Raw genomic sequence first — 17,893 nt, forward strand, 5'->3', positions numbered from 1 at the left:
CCCTTTGTATTTGGATATTTAGGTTTTGATCTGAGTATGAAAAGATAATGAAAACTGATTCACTGCTAAAAAAAGTAGTAGAAACTCTTTATGATAAGGAGTAATAAATGCCAGTTTTTATGGAAGTGTTATATTTTTATATGCATTAAAATTTAAAAATGAGTTGTTAAAAAAATGATTCTAGTATGTAAATGGAAGTTTCTATCTACTGTGTAGTGAACTGAAATTAGGTGCCTATGTGATTTTAATATTTGTTTCATCTTATTGATCTATAAAATACTATATGCAGAGTAGCTGGGCCAAGAGGAGGTTGGCCTTATAAGGGGTACTGGCTATAGATCCGTCTTGGCTGTGGTAACATAAAGAATGCACATATTACTCCAGCCACCAGATGGAGGGCTCTACCTATTGGCTAGGTCTGTCTATTATATGGGCTTTATGTAGCAGACACAACATTCTCTTGATTTTCAGCTTTTAGTGTGATTTATTTATTAATAATTTATATAACTGTGGTGCCCAAAAGCCCCAATCATGAGTAGGCCATGAACAAACACATGAAGAGACAATGTCTTTTTGCTGTGTAGTAGATGACCTATGTCAAAACACTTAAGTTACTGTCCCAACGAGTTTACATCCTAAAGATGCTATTATCTGACGGCTTTTAAGCTGTCAGACATGACTGAGTACTTGTAAAGATTTTTCTTTTAGCTGAAATTTTGCATATTTCAGAATGTGTTTCTGCTTGAGGGGTGGTGGAGTTTTGATTATTTTGTATTTATTTTTAATGTTCTGTTCCTGCCATCGGGGGTTGGGAGGGTTAAGGAGTATACACCTAACTAGCATCTTGGACTACAAGAAAATAATATCAAAATCTGAGAAATTAGAGACTAAAAATTTTAATTTTGTGCTATTGACATGTTAGTGCAGTAGTAGTCTGAAAGACTAATAGTACATGAGTATTGAGAGTACCCCAATTTATCTGCACATCAGACTTCTGACTGCCAACTGAATTTCAGTTTAGTGTTTGCTCGATATGGAAGTGGAACTGGTTTATTAAATTGATGAGAAGTCCTAATTTAGCGTGAAAAAACTTTCTCATGTAAGGAGGAGCAGGGATATGAGATGAGGAAAATTGCTGTTTCCATTGGAACTGACTTCCCTGTTGGGTACACAGTTTTCACTGACAGCATACTCCTAATTTATAGCAGCAGTACACAACTGGGCTACTGCGTGGTGTCGAAATAAGTTTTAAAAAGTTGAGGTTAAAAAAATTATTCTCACCTGTGTGAAAAACTAGTAAGAAGCAGATGTTCTGTCTCCTTTTTTTTTTGCCCAGCTAATGCGTATTTGAAATAGCAAAGTAAATAGTGAAATCTGTTATGTGACTACTTAAGAAACCAGTAGAATATTGGTTGCATAAAAGAGATGGTCTTTCGTTGAAAGCTGAATCAAATGGTCCTAGAAATAGAATGGAGATATTTTTCAAGTGGTTGCTTAGAACAGAGAATTGCTTATTAGAGAGAGCTGTTTTTTCAGTTTTCCTGTATTATCATAAAAGTAATAAAAGGTGCAAAAAAGTGTACAGGCAGTGCAATTTCCAAAGTTGTGTAGAAAAGAGCAATTGAAATTATGTAAATGGTATTTGAGAAGCTGTAACAGTGAATATACTTTCTCATTTTTTGTTACTTTCCTTATCTATTGACTCTTGGTTTTTCCAGTGGATTTCAGTCATATATTTTGCATTGGTACAGAAATTGAAATTCTGGAATGAGGGGAGAATGCAGTTTTGTTTTGTTTTTGTTCGTTGTTTTTTCCCCTGCAGAAAACGAGGAGGGAGAGAGAGATTATATTTGTTGAAATTTGCCAGGTCTAAAAAATCATTATGCTGTGAAATGAAGTTCTTAAAAGTATGGACTATCCAAAAAGACTTAAACCGCATGTGTCAGAGTGGAATTAATTTGTCGGTTGCACTCGCACACCATTGTTAACATTTTGCAAATTGTTTTTGCAGTATTTCTCTTCAAAATTGGAAAAGCATTGACTTTCAAATAATAGTAATGTAAAATTCTATTTTATTGTAAGAAATGAAGGCCTCTCTCTGTGCTGCAGCTGGAACTCTTGGGCCCTTAGATGACAGGAGTGCTTCAAAAAAGGCAATAAAACCTGAAAATTACAATGATTGCTCAGTAGATGGCAGTGTTACAAATAATACAAGTATCAGTTTACTCGGCTGGAGATACTTTTATACTTCCAGTGCTAAAGTTTAAATTATGAATATAGATCTGTCTCTGACTTCAGTGACAAAAGAACTGTACTCATTTCATTTAATTTCCAATAAACCTGGACGATTGGAAAAAGGCAAATATATTGCCTATCTTTAAAAAAGGGAAGGAGGAGAATCCAGGGCACTACAGTCTGCTCAGCTTCACCACAGTCACTGGAAAAATCATGGAGCAGGTCCTCAAGGAATCCATTTTGAAGCAGTTGGAGGAGAGGAAGGTGATCAGGAACAGTCAACATGCATTCACCAAGGGCAAGTCATGCCTGACCAACCTGATTGCCTTCTATGATGAGATAACTGGCTCTGGATATGGAAAAAGTGGTAGATGCGATATTCTTTGACTTTAGCAAGTTTTTGATATGGGTTCCCACGGTATTCTTGCCAGCAAGTTAAAGAAGTATGGGCTGGATGAATGGACTATAGGGTGGATAGAAAGCTGGCTAGATTGTCAGGCTCAACGGGTAGTGATCAATGGCTCCATGTCTAGTTGGCAGCTGGTACCAAGCGGCGTGCCCCAGAGGTCGGTCCTGGGGCCGGTTTTCTTCAATATCTTCATAAATGATCTGGAGGATGGTGTGGATTGCACCCTCAGCAAGTTTGCAGATGACACTAAACTGGGAGGAGAGGTAAATACGTTGGAGGGTAGGGATAGGATACAGAGGGACCTAGACAAATTGGAGGATTGGGCCAAAAGAAATCTGATGAAGTTCAACAAGGACAAGTGCAGAGTCCTGCACTTAGGACGGAAGAATCCAATGCACCGCTACAGACTAGGGACCAAATGGCTTGGCAGCAGTTCTGCAGAAAAGGACCTACGGGTTACAGTGGACGAGAAGCTGGATATGAGTCAACAGTATGCCATTGTTGCCAAGAAGGCCAATGGCATTTTGGGATGTATAAGTAGCGGCATTGCCAGCAGATTGAGGGACGTGATCATTCCCCTCTATTCGACACTGGTGAGGCCTCATCTGGAGTACTGTGTCCAGTTTTGGGCCCCACACTACAAGAAGAATGTGGAAAAATTGGAAAGAGCCCAACGGAGGGCAACAAAAATGATTAGGGACTGGAACACATGAGTTATGAGGAGAGGCTGAGGGAACTGGGGATGTTTAGTCTACGGAAAAGAAGAATGAGGGGGGATTTGATAGCTGCTTTCAACTACCTGAAAGGGGGTTCCAAAGAGGATGGCTCCAGACTGTTCTCAGTGGTAGCAGATGACAGAACAAGGAGTAATGGTCTCAAGTTGCAGTGGGGGAGATTTAGGTTGGAAATTAGGAAAAACTTTTTCACTAGGAGGGTGGTGAAACACTGGAATGCGTTACCTAGGGAGGTGGTTGAATCTCCTTCCTTAGAGGTTTTTAAGGTCAGGCTTGACAAAGCCCTGGCTGGGATGATTTAATTGGGGATCGGTCCTGCTTTGAGCAGGGGGTTGGACTAGATGACCTCCTGAGGTCCCTTCCAACCCTGATATTCTATGATTCTAAGGTCAAGTGCGGAGTTCTGCACTTAAGACGGAAGAATCCCATGTTCTGTTACAGGCTGGGGATCGACTGGCTAAGCGGCAGTTCTGCAGAAAAGGACCTGGGATTACAGTGGACGAGAAGCTGGATATGAATCAACAGTGTGCCCTTGTTGCCAAGAAGGCTAACGGCATGTTGGGCTGCATTAGTAGGAGCATTGCCAGCAGATTGAGGGAAGTGATTATTCCAATTTATTTAGCAGTAGAGAGGCCACATCTGGAGTGTCGCGTCCAGTTTTGGGCCCCCCACTGCAGAAACGATGTAGACAAATTGGGGAGGGCAACGAAAATTATTAGGGGGCTGGGGCGCACGATTTAGAATCAGAGAATATCAGGGTTGGAAGGGACCTCAGGACGTCATCTAGGTCAGCTCCCTGCTCAAAGCTCCCCAACTAAATCATCCCAGCCAGGGCTTTGTCAAGCCTCACCTTAAAAACCTCTTAGGAAGGAGATTCCACCACCTCCCTAGGTAACCCATTCCAGCGATTCACCACCTTCGAATTGAAAAAGATTTTCCTAATATCCAACCTAAACCTCCCCCACTGCAACTTGAGACCATTACTTCTTGTTCTGTCATCTGGTACCACTGAGAACAATCTAGATCCATCCTCTTTGGAACCCCCTTTCAGGTAGTTGAAAGCAGCTATCAAATCCCCCCTCATTCTTCTCTTCTGCAGACTAAATAATCCCAGTTCCCTCAGCCTCTCCTCATAAATCATGTGCTCCAGCGCCCTAATTATTTTTGGTTTCAGAGGAACAGCCGTGTTGGTCTGTATTCGCAAAAAGAAAAGGAGTACTTGTGGCACCTTAGAGACTAACCAATTTATTTGTTGCTCTCCGTTGGACTCTTTCCAACTTTTCCACATCCTTCTTGTAGTGTGGGGCGCAAAACTGGACACAGTACTACAGATGAGGCCTCACCAATGTCAAATAGAGGGGAATGATCACGTCCCTCGATCTGCTAGCAATGCTCCTACTTATACAGCCCAAAATGCTGTTAGCCTTCTTGGCAGCAAGGGGGCACTGTTGACTTATATCCAGCTTCTCGTCCACTGTAACCCGTAGGTCCTTTTCTGCGGAACTGCTGCCTAGCCACTTGGTCCCGAGTCTGTAGCAGTACATGGGATTCTTCCATCCTAAGTGCAGGACTCTGCACTTGTCCTTGTTGAACCTCATCAGATTTCTTTTGGCCCAATCCTCTAATTTGTTTAGGTCCCTCTGCATCCTATCCCTACCCTCCAGCGTATCTACCTCTCCTCCCAGTTTAGTGTCATCTGCAAACTTGCTGAGGGTGCAATCCACACCATCCTCCAGATCATTATTGAAGATATTAAACAAAACTGGCTCCAGGACTGACCCTTGGGGCACTCCGCTTGATACCAGCTGCCAACTAGACATGGAGCCATTGATCACTACCCGCTGAGCTTGATCTAGCCAGCTTTCTATCCACCTTAGAGTCCATTCTTCCAGCCCATGCTTCTTTGAGAAGAAGTTTGCAGACGAGAAGAGTGAGGGGGGATCTGATAGCAACCTTCAATTACCTGAAGGGGGATTCCATAGAGGATGGAGCTAGGCTGTTCTCAGTGGTGGCAGATGACAGAACAAGGAGCAATGGTCTCAAGTTGCAGTTTGGGAGGTGTAGGCTGGATAATAGTTTTTCCTATTTCACTAGGAGGGTGGTGAAGCACTGGAATGGGTTACCTAGGGACGTGGTGGAATCTCCATCCTTTTTTTTAAGAGGTTTTTAAGGCCCGGCTTGACAAAGCCCTGGCTAGAATGATTTAGTTGGAGTTGGTCCTGCTTTGAGCAGGGTGTTGGACTAGATGACATCCTGAGGTCCCTTCCAACCCTGATATTCTATGATTCATAAAGGAGGAATGGAGTGTTGTGCCATCTCAACACTGATCTCTCTCAGTTATTAAGTGAAACTGATCAGCTCCGAAGGGACTCCTGTCTGGTCAACATTTGCCAGTCAGAAGATGACTGTAATGCAAAGTCACAGGCATTTTTGGAGAAGAGAGGGAAGTGGGAAGATTCTCAGATTGGTGAAGAAAATGAAATCCTTTTCACTCTGCATTTCTTCCCCCCCTTCCCCTTGTCCTTATGGTGGAGTTCAGTTTGTAATACACACAAAAATAGTTATAAATATGATTCAAAATTGGCCCCACCCTTCAATTTATGTAATTTTACATTATAAATGAGTGGTATGTTTGTCAACACAGCTTTTGAGAACCCATGTAACAAACAAGTGTGCATGTGCAATGAATGAAAACAAATGTTAGTAATGAAACACCTGTTTTGAGCTTATAAGAGGTTATTAAAATGATTTTAAGAGTTAGAAAAAAATACCTTGCAACATCTTTTAAAACTATGAATACTTGTATTCTGTTTAAAAAGATTAAATTATACAGGTTGTCCAGTGTTGTTATCCAGAAAGTCCAACTGCTGCTCCACCACTATTGTAATGTTGCATGTTTTTCTGTACTAAAGCCTTTTGTAATTGTGCCTCGAATAGCATCACAGGGGCACTGAGTTTTAGGGAGATGGGAGTGGTTGGGCATCAGTGGCAGTACTGATTTTTGCGGTTGTGTGCAGAATTTGGTTGCTCTAACCCTGAAAGATGTTGTGATGTTAAAAGCTGCTTGACTCTCAACCACATTGCGGTTACATTTTATGAAATCCAGATGATTTGGAAGCAGTATGTGCGTGCAGTTTACTTTAAAAATATATCACTTTGGGGAGGGTGGGGGGGCTTAGCATGTGACTTCTTACCCATCTGTGGGCCAGCACATTACTTCCTGTTTAATTTGGAGGTTTTTTGTCTTTTGAACAAGAGGTCCCTTTTTGTTTTTCTAGCAGTTTTCAAAGTTTAATAAAGCTCCTAAAGTAAATGAAAGTCAGAGCTGCATAAGTGATTACGTAAGAGTCTGAATATTGTATTGGTTATAGCTAGTGTTGATAAATGCCATACAGTGTCATAGCATCCAGCTCAGAATTATCTTGATGGGTGTCTTGGAAAATCTAGCAGACTGTCGTGTTGATTTCTGTTGAGGGCTGAGAGAGAAGTGGAGAATTGTTTGTTGCTGGGTTTTTTTTAAGGATCTATAGTCCCAGAGATCAAAATGTGGTTTTCTGTTGTTGGAAGAACAGAATCCATGGTAAGTTTGTTCAGGGTTCTATTTGGAACTGTTTTGCTGTAAAGTTTTAAATGTTATACCTGAACTTTTTCTTGTACTCTTGCTTGTTTAAACCTGTCTGTAGGTATTTGTTCTGGTAGCAGCTATTTAATGTAGCATGCAGTTACACAGTTGGGGTAGTGGCTAACTTTTCAAACATTAGAAGGGGGAAAAAAACCCTATACTTTAATTCTAAGTCCTTTCTTTTTAAGCACTTCTCAAAAGAAAGACTTGTGGTAGTGACAGTTTTTAGCTTTTTACTGTTTAAGTAACACCACTGACTGCTACTGTTTTACTTTAAAAGAGCATGAATAGCATGACTTATGATATGCCTGCTTGTCATATTAATTGGCTTTAATCCAGATTCCTCTAAATGTCCCTGTTTACCATTTATAAAGTGTTGTAAGAATAATTAAAATTGACATCCTAAACAGTACTTGTAAGAGATTTTAATATTTTGTGGACCTGGTCTGTGAATAGAATAACAGACCTACAAAATGTGCTCCAGTGACTCAAACTATTTATTGAATTTAAGGTATATTTACAGAGTGGAGAAATGTAGATTGATACTGTACAAAACAAGGTAGGGTTTCACTGTCTTCTGTGAGCACAGTAGAACAGAAATGGTTTACAAGAAGCTGCTGATTAATGAACACAACCAGTGTGTGAAGACTGACTTAAACGTATTATGTTTTTGTACTTTGAAGGATATGGGACCTTTCTCTTCCATTTATTAAAATTAGTCATTTGTTACAACCACAAGGGAAAAAGTTAGTCAACAAAACTGACCCAGGAAAAACATTTCTTTCAAAACACAAATAAGTGTATTTTTTCTGTAAAAATATGGTAATTGGGTAAAGTATTTCCATTGAATTTACTGAAATAAAGTAATCAGCTGATGAGATACAGGCTTTTTGAAAAAATTACAAACATTTCCAAATCTGAACATGACAGATTTTGCCATTCGACACTAGAAAAAGGCATTGCCTTTCTAAAAGATTATTTTGATTGTTATGTAACTTTGGTTTTTTTTAAGGATGAATTAATTAGAATGTGGGATAAGTTATTTTCTAGTCTAAAATGTATTAATTGTATGAATGATCAGTTGTACTAACAGTTACTGGTTCTTTAGCCCAATTTACATCGGTATAAGTTGGTGGTGTAAAAAGGGGCTGAAATGGGATTGATTTTAATATCAGGAATTTTGAATATATTGTGGGATATCTATGCAAATCAGGAATTTCTTTCTGATATTTTACGTGTGGCATAGAGAACTTGTTTGTTAGGCAATCCAGAATTAACTGACTTACTAAAAAAAAACTTGAAAATCCGATTCTTCTGTCACCAATAGTACTTTTAGGATTTGAACTTCACCAGTATATGCTGACAAATATGTATGAGTATGTTTACCATGAGTTAGCAAACAACAAAGCATTGGTATACTTTTGTACAGTTCATTATTTCATTGTTGACATACAAGCTTCTCTTCTGGTAGAATTCTAGTGTTTTGGCATTCTGTGGACGTGAATGGACTTATACTTGATCAGTCTGAACGTTAGTTTACATGCCTAAAGGACATCTTGTGCATTATTTGATGTTATTGAGCAAAGAGGGGTTTTTCTGGTGCCTAATATTGTTTCAAATCAGGCATCTCAACTACCTGTGCTTCTTAATAACCTCTTAGGACTGAGAGCATTTCATTAGAATTATCACCACAGGGTTTTTGTTTTTTCATGCCTCTGTCTCCTAGAAGTAAGCAATTATGGAAGCTGCCAGTTTAGCTCATGCCATGGGACATACAAATAAGCAATTAACATGGTGGTAAGTGACTTGCTTCCTGCCAACTCATCATTTTCAGTGTTTTTTGTAGCTTCTGGTACTGAGGGAAGTTCCATGATAGGTAGCTTCTTCTTCTTCCTGTTTCTTTGTCTTATAAGCTTATGGCACCCTGGCTGCACGCGCGCGCGCTCGCTCGCTCTCTCCTTTATCTGAAGCCACAGATAGGGTTGCCAACTTTCTAGTTGCTCAAAACCAAACACTCTGGCCCTGCCCCGCCCCTTCTCCGAGGGCCCGTCCCTGCTCACTACATTCCCTCTCCTTTGGTGGCTTTCTGTCCCCCACCCTCACTCACTTTCACTCATCTGGGGCTGGGGGTGCGGGCTCCAGGGTGAGGCCAGAAATGAGGGTTTCAGGGTGCGAGAGGGGGCTTAGGGCTGGGGCATAGGGTTGGGGCTCACGATTGGGGTGTGGGCTTACCTTGGGTGGCTCCTGGTCAGCAGCACAGCATGGGGAACTAAGGCAGGCTGCCTGCTCGTCTTGGCACCATGCCGTGTGCACCCTGGAAGTAGCCAGCAGATCTGGGTCCTAGGTGGGGAGGGGGGACGACAGGAGGTTCCATGGGCTGCTCTCACCTGCAGGCACCGCCCCCCTGGCCAATGGGAGTGCGGAGCCGGTGCTCGGAGTGGGGGCAGCACACAGAGCCCTGTGGCCCTGCCCCCTGCCTAGAAGCCAGACCTGCTGGCCACTTCTGAGGTGCGGTGCCAGCCAGGACAGGTAGGGAGGGACTAGCCTGCCTTAGTGCTGCATTGCCCAGTCAGCAGTGCTGATCAGAACTGCCAGGGTCCCTTTTTGACCGGGTGTTCCCACTGAAAATCAGACCCCTGGTACCCCTAGCCACAGATCTGATTCAGGTGGACAAGTAAGATTTCACTCAATGCAGGTTTCGACTATATATTGCAAATGGGTCACCCAGATGTTTGTTTTAATGTCGTCTGCTGGGAAAGCACTTCTCCCTAGAGCTAAGCTCCTTGCAAAACCGGGTGGATATGCTAATTCTACCTGTGCCATAATAGCTAAGTATTCAGGCGCTTCCTAACATACACAAAATATTTTATTTCATTATGATTGCTTCCTTTCCTCCCCACTCCAAAGACGGCAGCATGTTGGAAGGAGGAAAACCACAAAGGAGAGTCCAAGGATCACAGTCTATTTAGGGTGTTCTATTTTTTCATTAAGACAGTCACAAACAGATTACATCTGTTGTAAGTACAGAAGGATAGGTGTGTGGGGAACCTGCTCAATTTATTGTGCAATAGAAACAATATTCAATGGTTTTTCCTGTTGATTAAGCTAGAGGGGAAGGGGGCATAGTAAGTGTAGAAGGTTTAACTGGTATTCCATCTACCATGCGTGATCAGCTTAAGGCCTTTTGGCTACGCACAGTAAACAATACAGAGAAGGTGGGTTTAATTGGACCAGCTTCTTTTGGACAACTTTATTGGAGCTATCAAGATCCATGGGGTCCTGCACATGCCTATTACAACTTGTAGTGTACCTCATCCAATGCACTAAATGCCCCAACAACAACGTGCGTGAATCCAGACAATTACTATATTCTCAAATGAACGTACACAGAAAAATTACAAAAAACAGAAACACCGTGTCACCTGTGGGCGAACACTTTTCACAAAATGATCACTCTATATCTTATCTCTCAGTCCTTGTCGTCAAAGGAAACCGGCACAACACCTTCAAAAGATGAGCCTGAGAACCTAAATTCATAACTCTGTTAGACACCAAAAATCATTGACTTAATAAAGATACTGGATTTATGGCTCATTACAACAGTCTATAACTCACTAACACTCCTTTATCCTATGACGGTAAAGGTGTTAACTGCCCACCTTCACCTTGCAACGTGTGTTAACTGCTTATCTGTTTCATTCATGTATTTAGCTGTGACACTGAGTTTCCCAGATCTGAAGAAGAGCTCTGTGTAAGATCAAAAGCTTGTCTCTGTCCCCAACGGAAGTTGGTCCATTGTATCTCGAATATCCTGGGACCAATGCCACTGGAATAACACTGCTAATAGTAATACTGTAGCATCCTGATTGTGATTTTTCTCATTCTCGAGGATCTCAAAGTATATTACATAAGATCTACAAAAATTATTCATAAAGAAATAGCTTCTGTCACCACTGAAAAGTAGTCTCAACTGGTCTGGAAATTGTTAGCTGTTTAGCAGGACTCAGCAACATTACATGTGATTTTAAACTCCGTCCATCTGAAACTGTCCACTTGAATTGAGATAGGTAGAATGTAATTATCTCATGTTCAGTTTCAACACCAGCGGCTAAAACCTATCTCTTGAAAAAACAGCACTGGAATATTTGGATTGTACAACAGAGGTCCTGCCCAATTAGTCTTACCCGCAAGGCAGCACCACCAACCATTAGTTCAGTTCAGTACTGACACACAAGGGAATAGTGTCACTGAATCAGAAGTAGTATCATTTCTGGTAAATGGCTTGACTCCAAATATCTCGGTGCTTTACAGATCTGAATAGTACTTGAAAGTGTGTGTTAAAAGTAAAGTCCTCAGTTAGTAAACTTTAAGCTCAGAGTGTCAACGAATAATTGATATTTTGAAAGCTCATAATTTGAGGTAAGTGAAGGGTTCCATGCAGATCTAAATTTTAGATTTCTGTTGCAAAAGCTGGAGAATACTGAATAACATATCTGAACCTTGTGGGGACTGCCATGTTAAAGAGGGTTTTTCATGAAGGTTTAGAAAAGATTTAGTCGACTGAAGTATTTTCCTCCTCATTTTCTTTTTTCTCCCATGTCTTTTAAAGTAGGAGTAAAATTCAAGGAGGTAAAAAGCCCATTGCATACTCAATTTCAATTTCTGAAATCCAGATTCCTTAGCAATTAGGGAGAAATAGTGGTATTTTTCATCAATAAAGAGATTTGGAAGAGATTGATTTTTAGATGGGTGCGATTTAGTGCTGAGACAAAGATGATTTGGCACCCAAATCACTGTACTTTTGTCTAGATCAGTAGATATCACCTGCCAATAACATCTGCCGAACATATTAGAATTAATAGCAAGGCAGTTAAATCAGATGGAAACCAAAACCAGGTAAAAAGGAAGCTAAGAATGAAGGAAAATAAGATATGTTTGATACTGTTTTTAATAGAAGAAAAGCATAATTTTTTTAGAGATGTAAAGGTTCTTCTTTTCCTTTCTATCTACTTTGAGAAGCAAGTCTTACGAAACTGTAGGTGAAGTCCAGTTAACTTACTGTTTTGTGCTTGAGCCTGTAGTGTTTTCACTGGACATTTTTTTAATAACAAATTAACAAATACCTAGTGTGAAATCATGGTTTCATTAAAGTCAGTGACAGAACTTGCACTGATTTAGCCCTGGTTTTTATTCACTTCTCTTTGGGATTGTAAACACTGAATATGACTCAGCAGATTCATTGGATGCTTTTGAACTTTAAGAAATTACGCATGTATGAACTGTGGCATTTTTCTAGCTCTTAAGGTGTTTTGAATTTGTCTTCCAACCCCACATTACTTAGTATTTTAACAAAAGTATGGTCATTGTCATTCAGGTGCATTGTGTGTCTCTTCCAGCTGGTGACGTTGTTTGGTGGCAGTGTTTGAATACCTCTCAGTTTTACTGGAGGAGGGTTTTTTGCTTACAACTGTACTTTCTCCAATTCCTAAAATGTTTCTGGTTTTTTTCAAGGTGGGGGAAGAGTTTGCATATGTGGAGCATGAGTCAGTTTAAAAAATCAGTATGTTGGGTTGGTTTTTTTTTTTTTTTTTTTGAAGAGCACCACATGAAACAAAGCAGCTGTAACCACAATTAAAGGAAGCCGTTCTGCATACAGCAAGCTGGTTCACCTCATTTATGTTTGGAGATTATATGGAGTGTGGTTTAGAGTATTTTGTCTAATGATGATAGATTTCCAAAGTTGAAATTGGACTGGGGGGACTGAACTTCCTCTGCCAAAGAGTTTTTGACCTTCAAATGGAGGAGATGTTTTTGTCCTCATTGTAAATGTATAATCAGTAGTTACTGAGTTGGTTTCCCCCATTCTCCTGAACTGATGGCAAATTTAAAAATGTCAGGGTCACAACATGTTCTGTATGTAGATAAGCAGATTTACATGCTCTTTCTTGACTAAGGCTGACCTGTGAAATCATATAACTTTTGGGGAATGTGGGTGTTTGGTTTTTCAGAAGCCTTTCCTTTATACTTCATAGTGAGTTGCATATGTAAACCAGCTGGAGTAGTTTAGTAAACTGGTGTACTCTTAGAATGCTTATAAATGTAGCTTATTTAAATACTTGTAGATTTACTGCTTGCCAGACAAGTCAAGCTGAGACTGATCCTATTGCATAAACCTGCCTTTAAGGATGTTTATAAAACTTCTGATCTTCTGTATAAGCTTACAGAGACTAGAAAATGAGAATTAGTCTTGATGACACCAGTGAATACTACTGTTTCGGGGGGCAGTGGGAAGAGTGGAGTAAAAATATAGCTATCAAGCCTGGACTCTTTTATCATGGAGCGGAAGTTATATTGGTTTGTTAAATGTTCTAGTTACACAGATTATTTTGTATCCCTGAAAATATGCTCAGTTACTATAATGCAAAAAAAAAACCCCCCAAAAACAAAAACTTTCTAATCCAAAGATACACATACAAAGATTTTTGTTTTGTTTTTTCTTCTCTTCTATATTATTATCCTTATTTATGAAGCCTCATGAAAGGAAGTGAGCTTTTAATTATCAATTCAGTTGAGTAGATCATCTAACAATATTTCAGATTAATCTCAATTAAATGTAATAAAATAAGGCTTGTTTTAAGCTATTCTTCAGATCACTTATTTTAGGACCAGGCTTACTCCAAGTAAAAGTTTTGTGATTAATCCTTTCAGAAATCCATTTCAAATAGCATGGTTTTTCAGTATAAAAAAAATGGATTTAGCCAATGTGTTACGCTCTTATATCTATGTTCCTTTCTGTATCATTCCCTCCTTCCTTCTCAAATAGGTGTACTTTTTGTAAAATGACGAGAATAAATATAATTTTATTCCCATGGCTGAATCGTGTGCAGAGTGCATACCAATTATTCTACTCACTTTTTAAAGTATTTGCGGTGTTATTTTCTTATCTTCTTTTGGAGCCTAGCTCTTTCTTTCGTTTTCTGAAATATGTATTTCCTGTAGATAACGTTCATGATTGTCATTAACAAAAAGGCAGGGTGCCCAATCTGACTTCTGATTAACAGGTTTTTGCATTCTAGACTTCTGGCTTGATACGTAAGCCTGATCTTTTCAACCATTTCAGTGGGAATAATACTCAGGGAACGATTGGAGAATGGCTCAATACAACTTCAGATGTTTGTTACATAATAATTGGAAAATTTAGATATCTTTTATTTTAAAGCTGTTTCCCCAGAGTACTAAGCATGTGAATTCTCAAACCACTGAAAGCTACCATGGAGTTAAAGCAGAAATCTTCAAGTCCTCACTCAAGTCACTTATAAAATTTGAATATATTTCCTATAACCTAAAGTAGATGTTAATACAGTTAACATACTCTGGTAACATAATTCATGTTTGTATTAATGTTTTGCGCCCTGTAATCAAGCATAATTCTTAGCTTTACCAGTTTTATTGTCATTTTTAACTGAATAGAAAGCAAGGGGTGTGAAGCTGAACAGGTATAGGCAAACAATAGTTGTCTAAAACTTGTAGCAATGAGGCATTGCCATTAATTATCTGCAGAAATACAGGTTTAGCTACAGTACCTGCATATGCAAATATATTATACAGGTGCCTAAGTTCACATGTTTGAGACTGTCTAATGCTACCTTTCTGTACATTTCTTCTGACATCTGGAAAAATTCTTCCAAAGTATTTTTCATAATGTTTAGTTCTAACCATAAAAATACCGAAATTAAAGTTGGGGAAACTCTGTTAAGTCATCTAGTCTATCTGCTGACAACACCGGACCCAGTGAAATGATATGGACCCAGAGAAATGCTCACCACATGTTTGGTGGCTAGTCTGTGCCATTGCATATGTTAGTGAGGCTCAACCTGATCTTAACTTCAATTTTCAGCCTTTCAGCCAGCTCAGGGTACAGGCAGGGGGTAGCTAGGGGCTGTGTGCAGGAAGGGGGTAGTTAGGGGCTGTGTGCTGGGAGGCGTATAGCTTAGGGTGCAGGGAGGGGCTGTGTGTAAGGAGGTGGTGCTGCTGCAGGGTCTGTCCATATGCTCAGTTTCTAGTTGACACAGTGGTGGCAGCTTCGCGCCTTGTGGCTGTGTGCGCGCGCAAGGTCAGGCTGGGCCAAGCTGCCCTATACGGTTACTGTGGCCACCGGCACCCAGTGGATTGTGGGCACCAAGAACCACACCTGCCTGAGACTGAAGGGCATGGCGGCTGATACACAACCCACGTGGGGAAACTGATCTGGACGCACAGAGTGCCTGGCATTGCAGCTGACCCTGTTCCCTCCCACCTTCTGAAACTCCACCCAGGACTGTGTTGTGGCCCACGGTTTGGGAACCCCTTTTCTAAGAGACCATTCAAGATAGAGTGGCCTTTTAACACTTCTGCAGTCATAGGCCAAAAAGAGGGGGGTTAGTGGGTTACAGCTTGTTGTAATAAGCCATAAATCCAGTCTCTCTGTTCAGTCCATGATTTTTAGTGTCTAACAGAGTTACGAATTTAAGCTCCCAGGCTCATCTTTTGAAAGTGTTGTGCAGATTTTCTTTGAGGATGAGGACCTATAGGTCAGACATAGGGTGATCACTTTGTGAGCGTAAATTAGCTGGTATCTTAAATTCATAACTCTGCTAAACACTAAAAATCATGGACTGCAAAAAAAAAAAAAAAGTTCACCTTTATTTTCAGCTGGAGAAGTTCTTCACGTAAGATGACCAGGCCATTCAGATACCACAGTGATACAGGGAGAAGTATAAGATGTCTTGCCCGCTATAGTGTTGCTGGTGCTGTTAGATGGCTCCTGTATTTCAATAGTGGGTGAAGTGATTTCTGTATATACTCTGTAAAGCATTTTTATAATGTAAGCTACGGTCTTTTGTACCTGAAACTTTTTATCCATGAAAGTCAGTATTTATGCAGTTATCTAGGAATGCAGACTAGAATTGTAATCAGTGTGCACTGTAGGAAAGATGAACATCTTAATGCTGTGCAAGTTTTTGCTTCAACTTTGACACTTGGTGCTCAAAGTTGAGAGACTTGGTATAATAACCAACACACAATAAAACACTTAGCTTCATTTATGCTGCAGTGCATAGGTCAAATTCTGTTTCATTATCAGACTGATAATGTTACCTAGTTTAATTACCATACCTATTTTACATACAGTCTTGTATATTGAACAGTGTCACTGTTTTATTCAGGAACTATTAAATGCTTCATAAATATATAATTTGTAAACCTAATCAAAAGTCAGCAACACAAATAAAATGTCTCATTACATGTAGATTTTCTTTGTCTGGTTGAAACAAACTTGTGTACTGTTTAATGTTTGTTTTTTAGAATAGTGCTTACAATAATTCGGTAATGTGATGTTTGCCACTTATTACCCATTCCAAACTTCAAAGCTGTCATTAATTTCAAATAAGAGAACTGTCACTAGATTCCAAAACTGGAATGTTAGATAACTGACAGTTTTTAGTTGTAATCAGTCTTAAATGTTGTACACTAGGTAAAATGCATTGTTTTCTTAATTCCCCTCATGACTGCTGCTGTTATGGAGTGACTTCACAAAATAGGATCAGTCTATTATGTAGATCGTCTGAGAGGTAGTTGGCTACTGGCAGTGAAAATGCAAGCAGTAGTTGCTAGTGCCAATATCAGAGAGCAGGTTGACTAAAACGAAGGCACAATGACAAACCTTTATAGGACAGATAAATCTGAATAGCATGTGCAAAGTATATTATTTTAGCGGGAAGAGACTTTTTAAAGGTTTCTACTTAGTCTTTCTGTTTCTGGCTTACCTGGTTTTGTGTTATGTAAAAAACATTGTAACTCAGTATAGCTTTATCAAAAGGCTCATTTAAGGTTTGTGACGCATTTAGGCAAGCATGAATCAATGCATGGTTTTGAATTAGTGATGCATAACTCATAGTTCAGCCATTTCATGTGAGTTTTGTTCTTAATTTCATGACTTGATTCCAGGTGAAACCCAGTGATTTCAATGGAGTTCTGATTGTGGGTTTGTTCATGCCCACATTTCAGGGATGAGGGTATGAACATGCTGAGATCAAAATGAGAGAAAATACTTGCTCAGACTTTTGTAAGTCAGAACTGCAAAATTAAAGTCAGTGGAGCTGCTAACGTGTGTAAAGTTAGGCATGTGTACTAGTAAATGCAGGAAATCTGGAAAAAACAGAGATGCTACCAAATCGATGATAGCTTATTGAAATATGTTTTTATACAGAAAAACATCAATTTAAAACAGTCAGATGTTTTGCTTTCCTTATCTTAGACACAGAGAAGGTGTCAGTATCTTAGACATAACTAGCTAGTGATTTAATGTCAGATTGAGAGAATACATGAAAGTACACCTTTGAAACAGTTGTGTATGCACCGTCACTTTTATTCTTCTTTGTTGTTATTCCTCCAATATGTAGCTGGAGGCGGAAGGGGGGAAAAAGAAACCTTAAAAGCCAGGGTATATATTAATTCCCTTTCATTCTTTATTATTTGCACTATCTCAAATAGTTTGTATGGGTTTCTCAAAGTCTGGTATCTTTTTGTTTTAAAAAAATCTATTTTAATTTTTTCTCATCTCGTGTATTTTCTGAAAAGTCCCTGAATAGGGTAATCAGTGTTGCAGCTCTTTATTATGAATTCAGCTACAGAATTTTCTTTGTCTGTCAGGTGGATAATGTGTAGGAGGGGATGGGGGTATAGCTTTAATGTGAGTTCCAAACAGGAGAATTTGTAAAAAAGTCCTTACAGGCAAGAAAATAGCATTTTTCCTATAACTAAGTTTCCTAGTGTGGACTTGCCAGTAAAATTTTGCTGCTATTCTCCAAGCAATAAAAATTGCTGTTGTAAAGCACTGCATTATTTTATGTATAA

The 17,893-nt window shown here is 39.6% G+C and overlaps 1 protein-coding gene across 23 annotated transcripts in view; it reads left to right on the plus strand.

The window, feature by feature from the left end:
- Positions 1-17,893, plus strand: part of AFDN (afadin, adherens junction formation factor) — a 219,471-nt gene that overhangs the window by 164,287 nt on the left and 37,291 nt on the right. The window lies entirely within an intron of this gene.

Source organism: Caretta caretta, chromosome 3 (assembly GCF_965140235.1).
Source record: "Caretta caretta isolate rCarCar2 chromosome 3, rCarCar1.hap1, whole genome shotgun sequence".
NCBI lineage: Eukaryota > Metazoa > Chordata > Testudines > Cheloniidae > Caretta > Caretta caretta.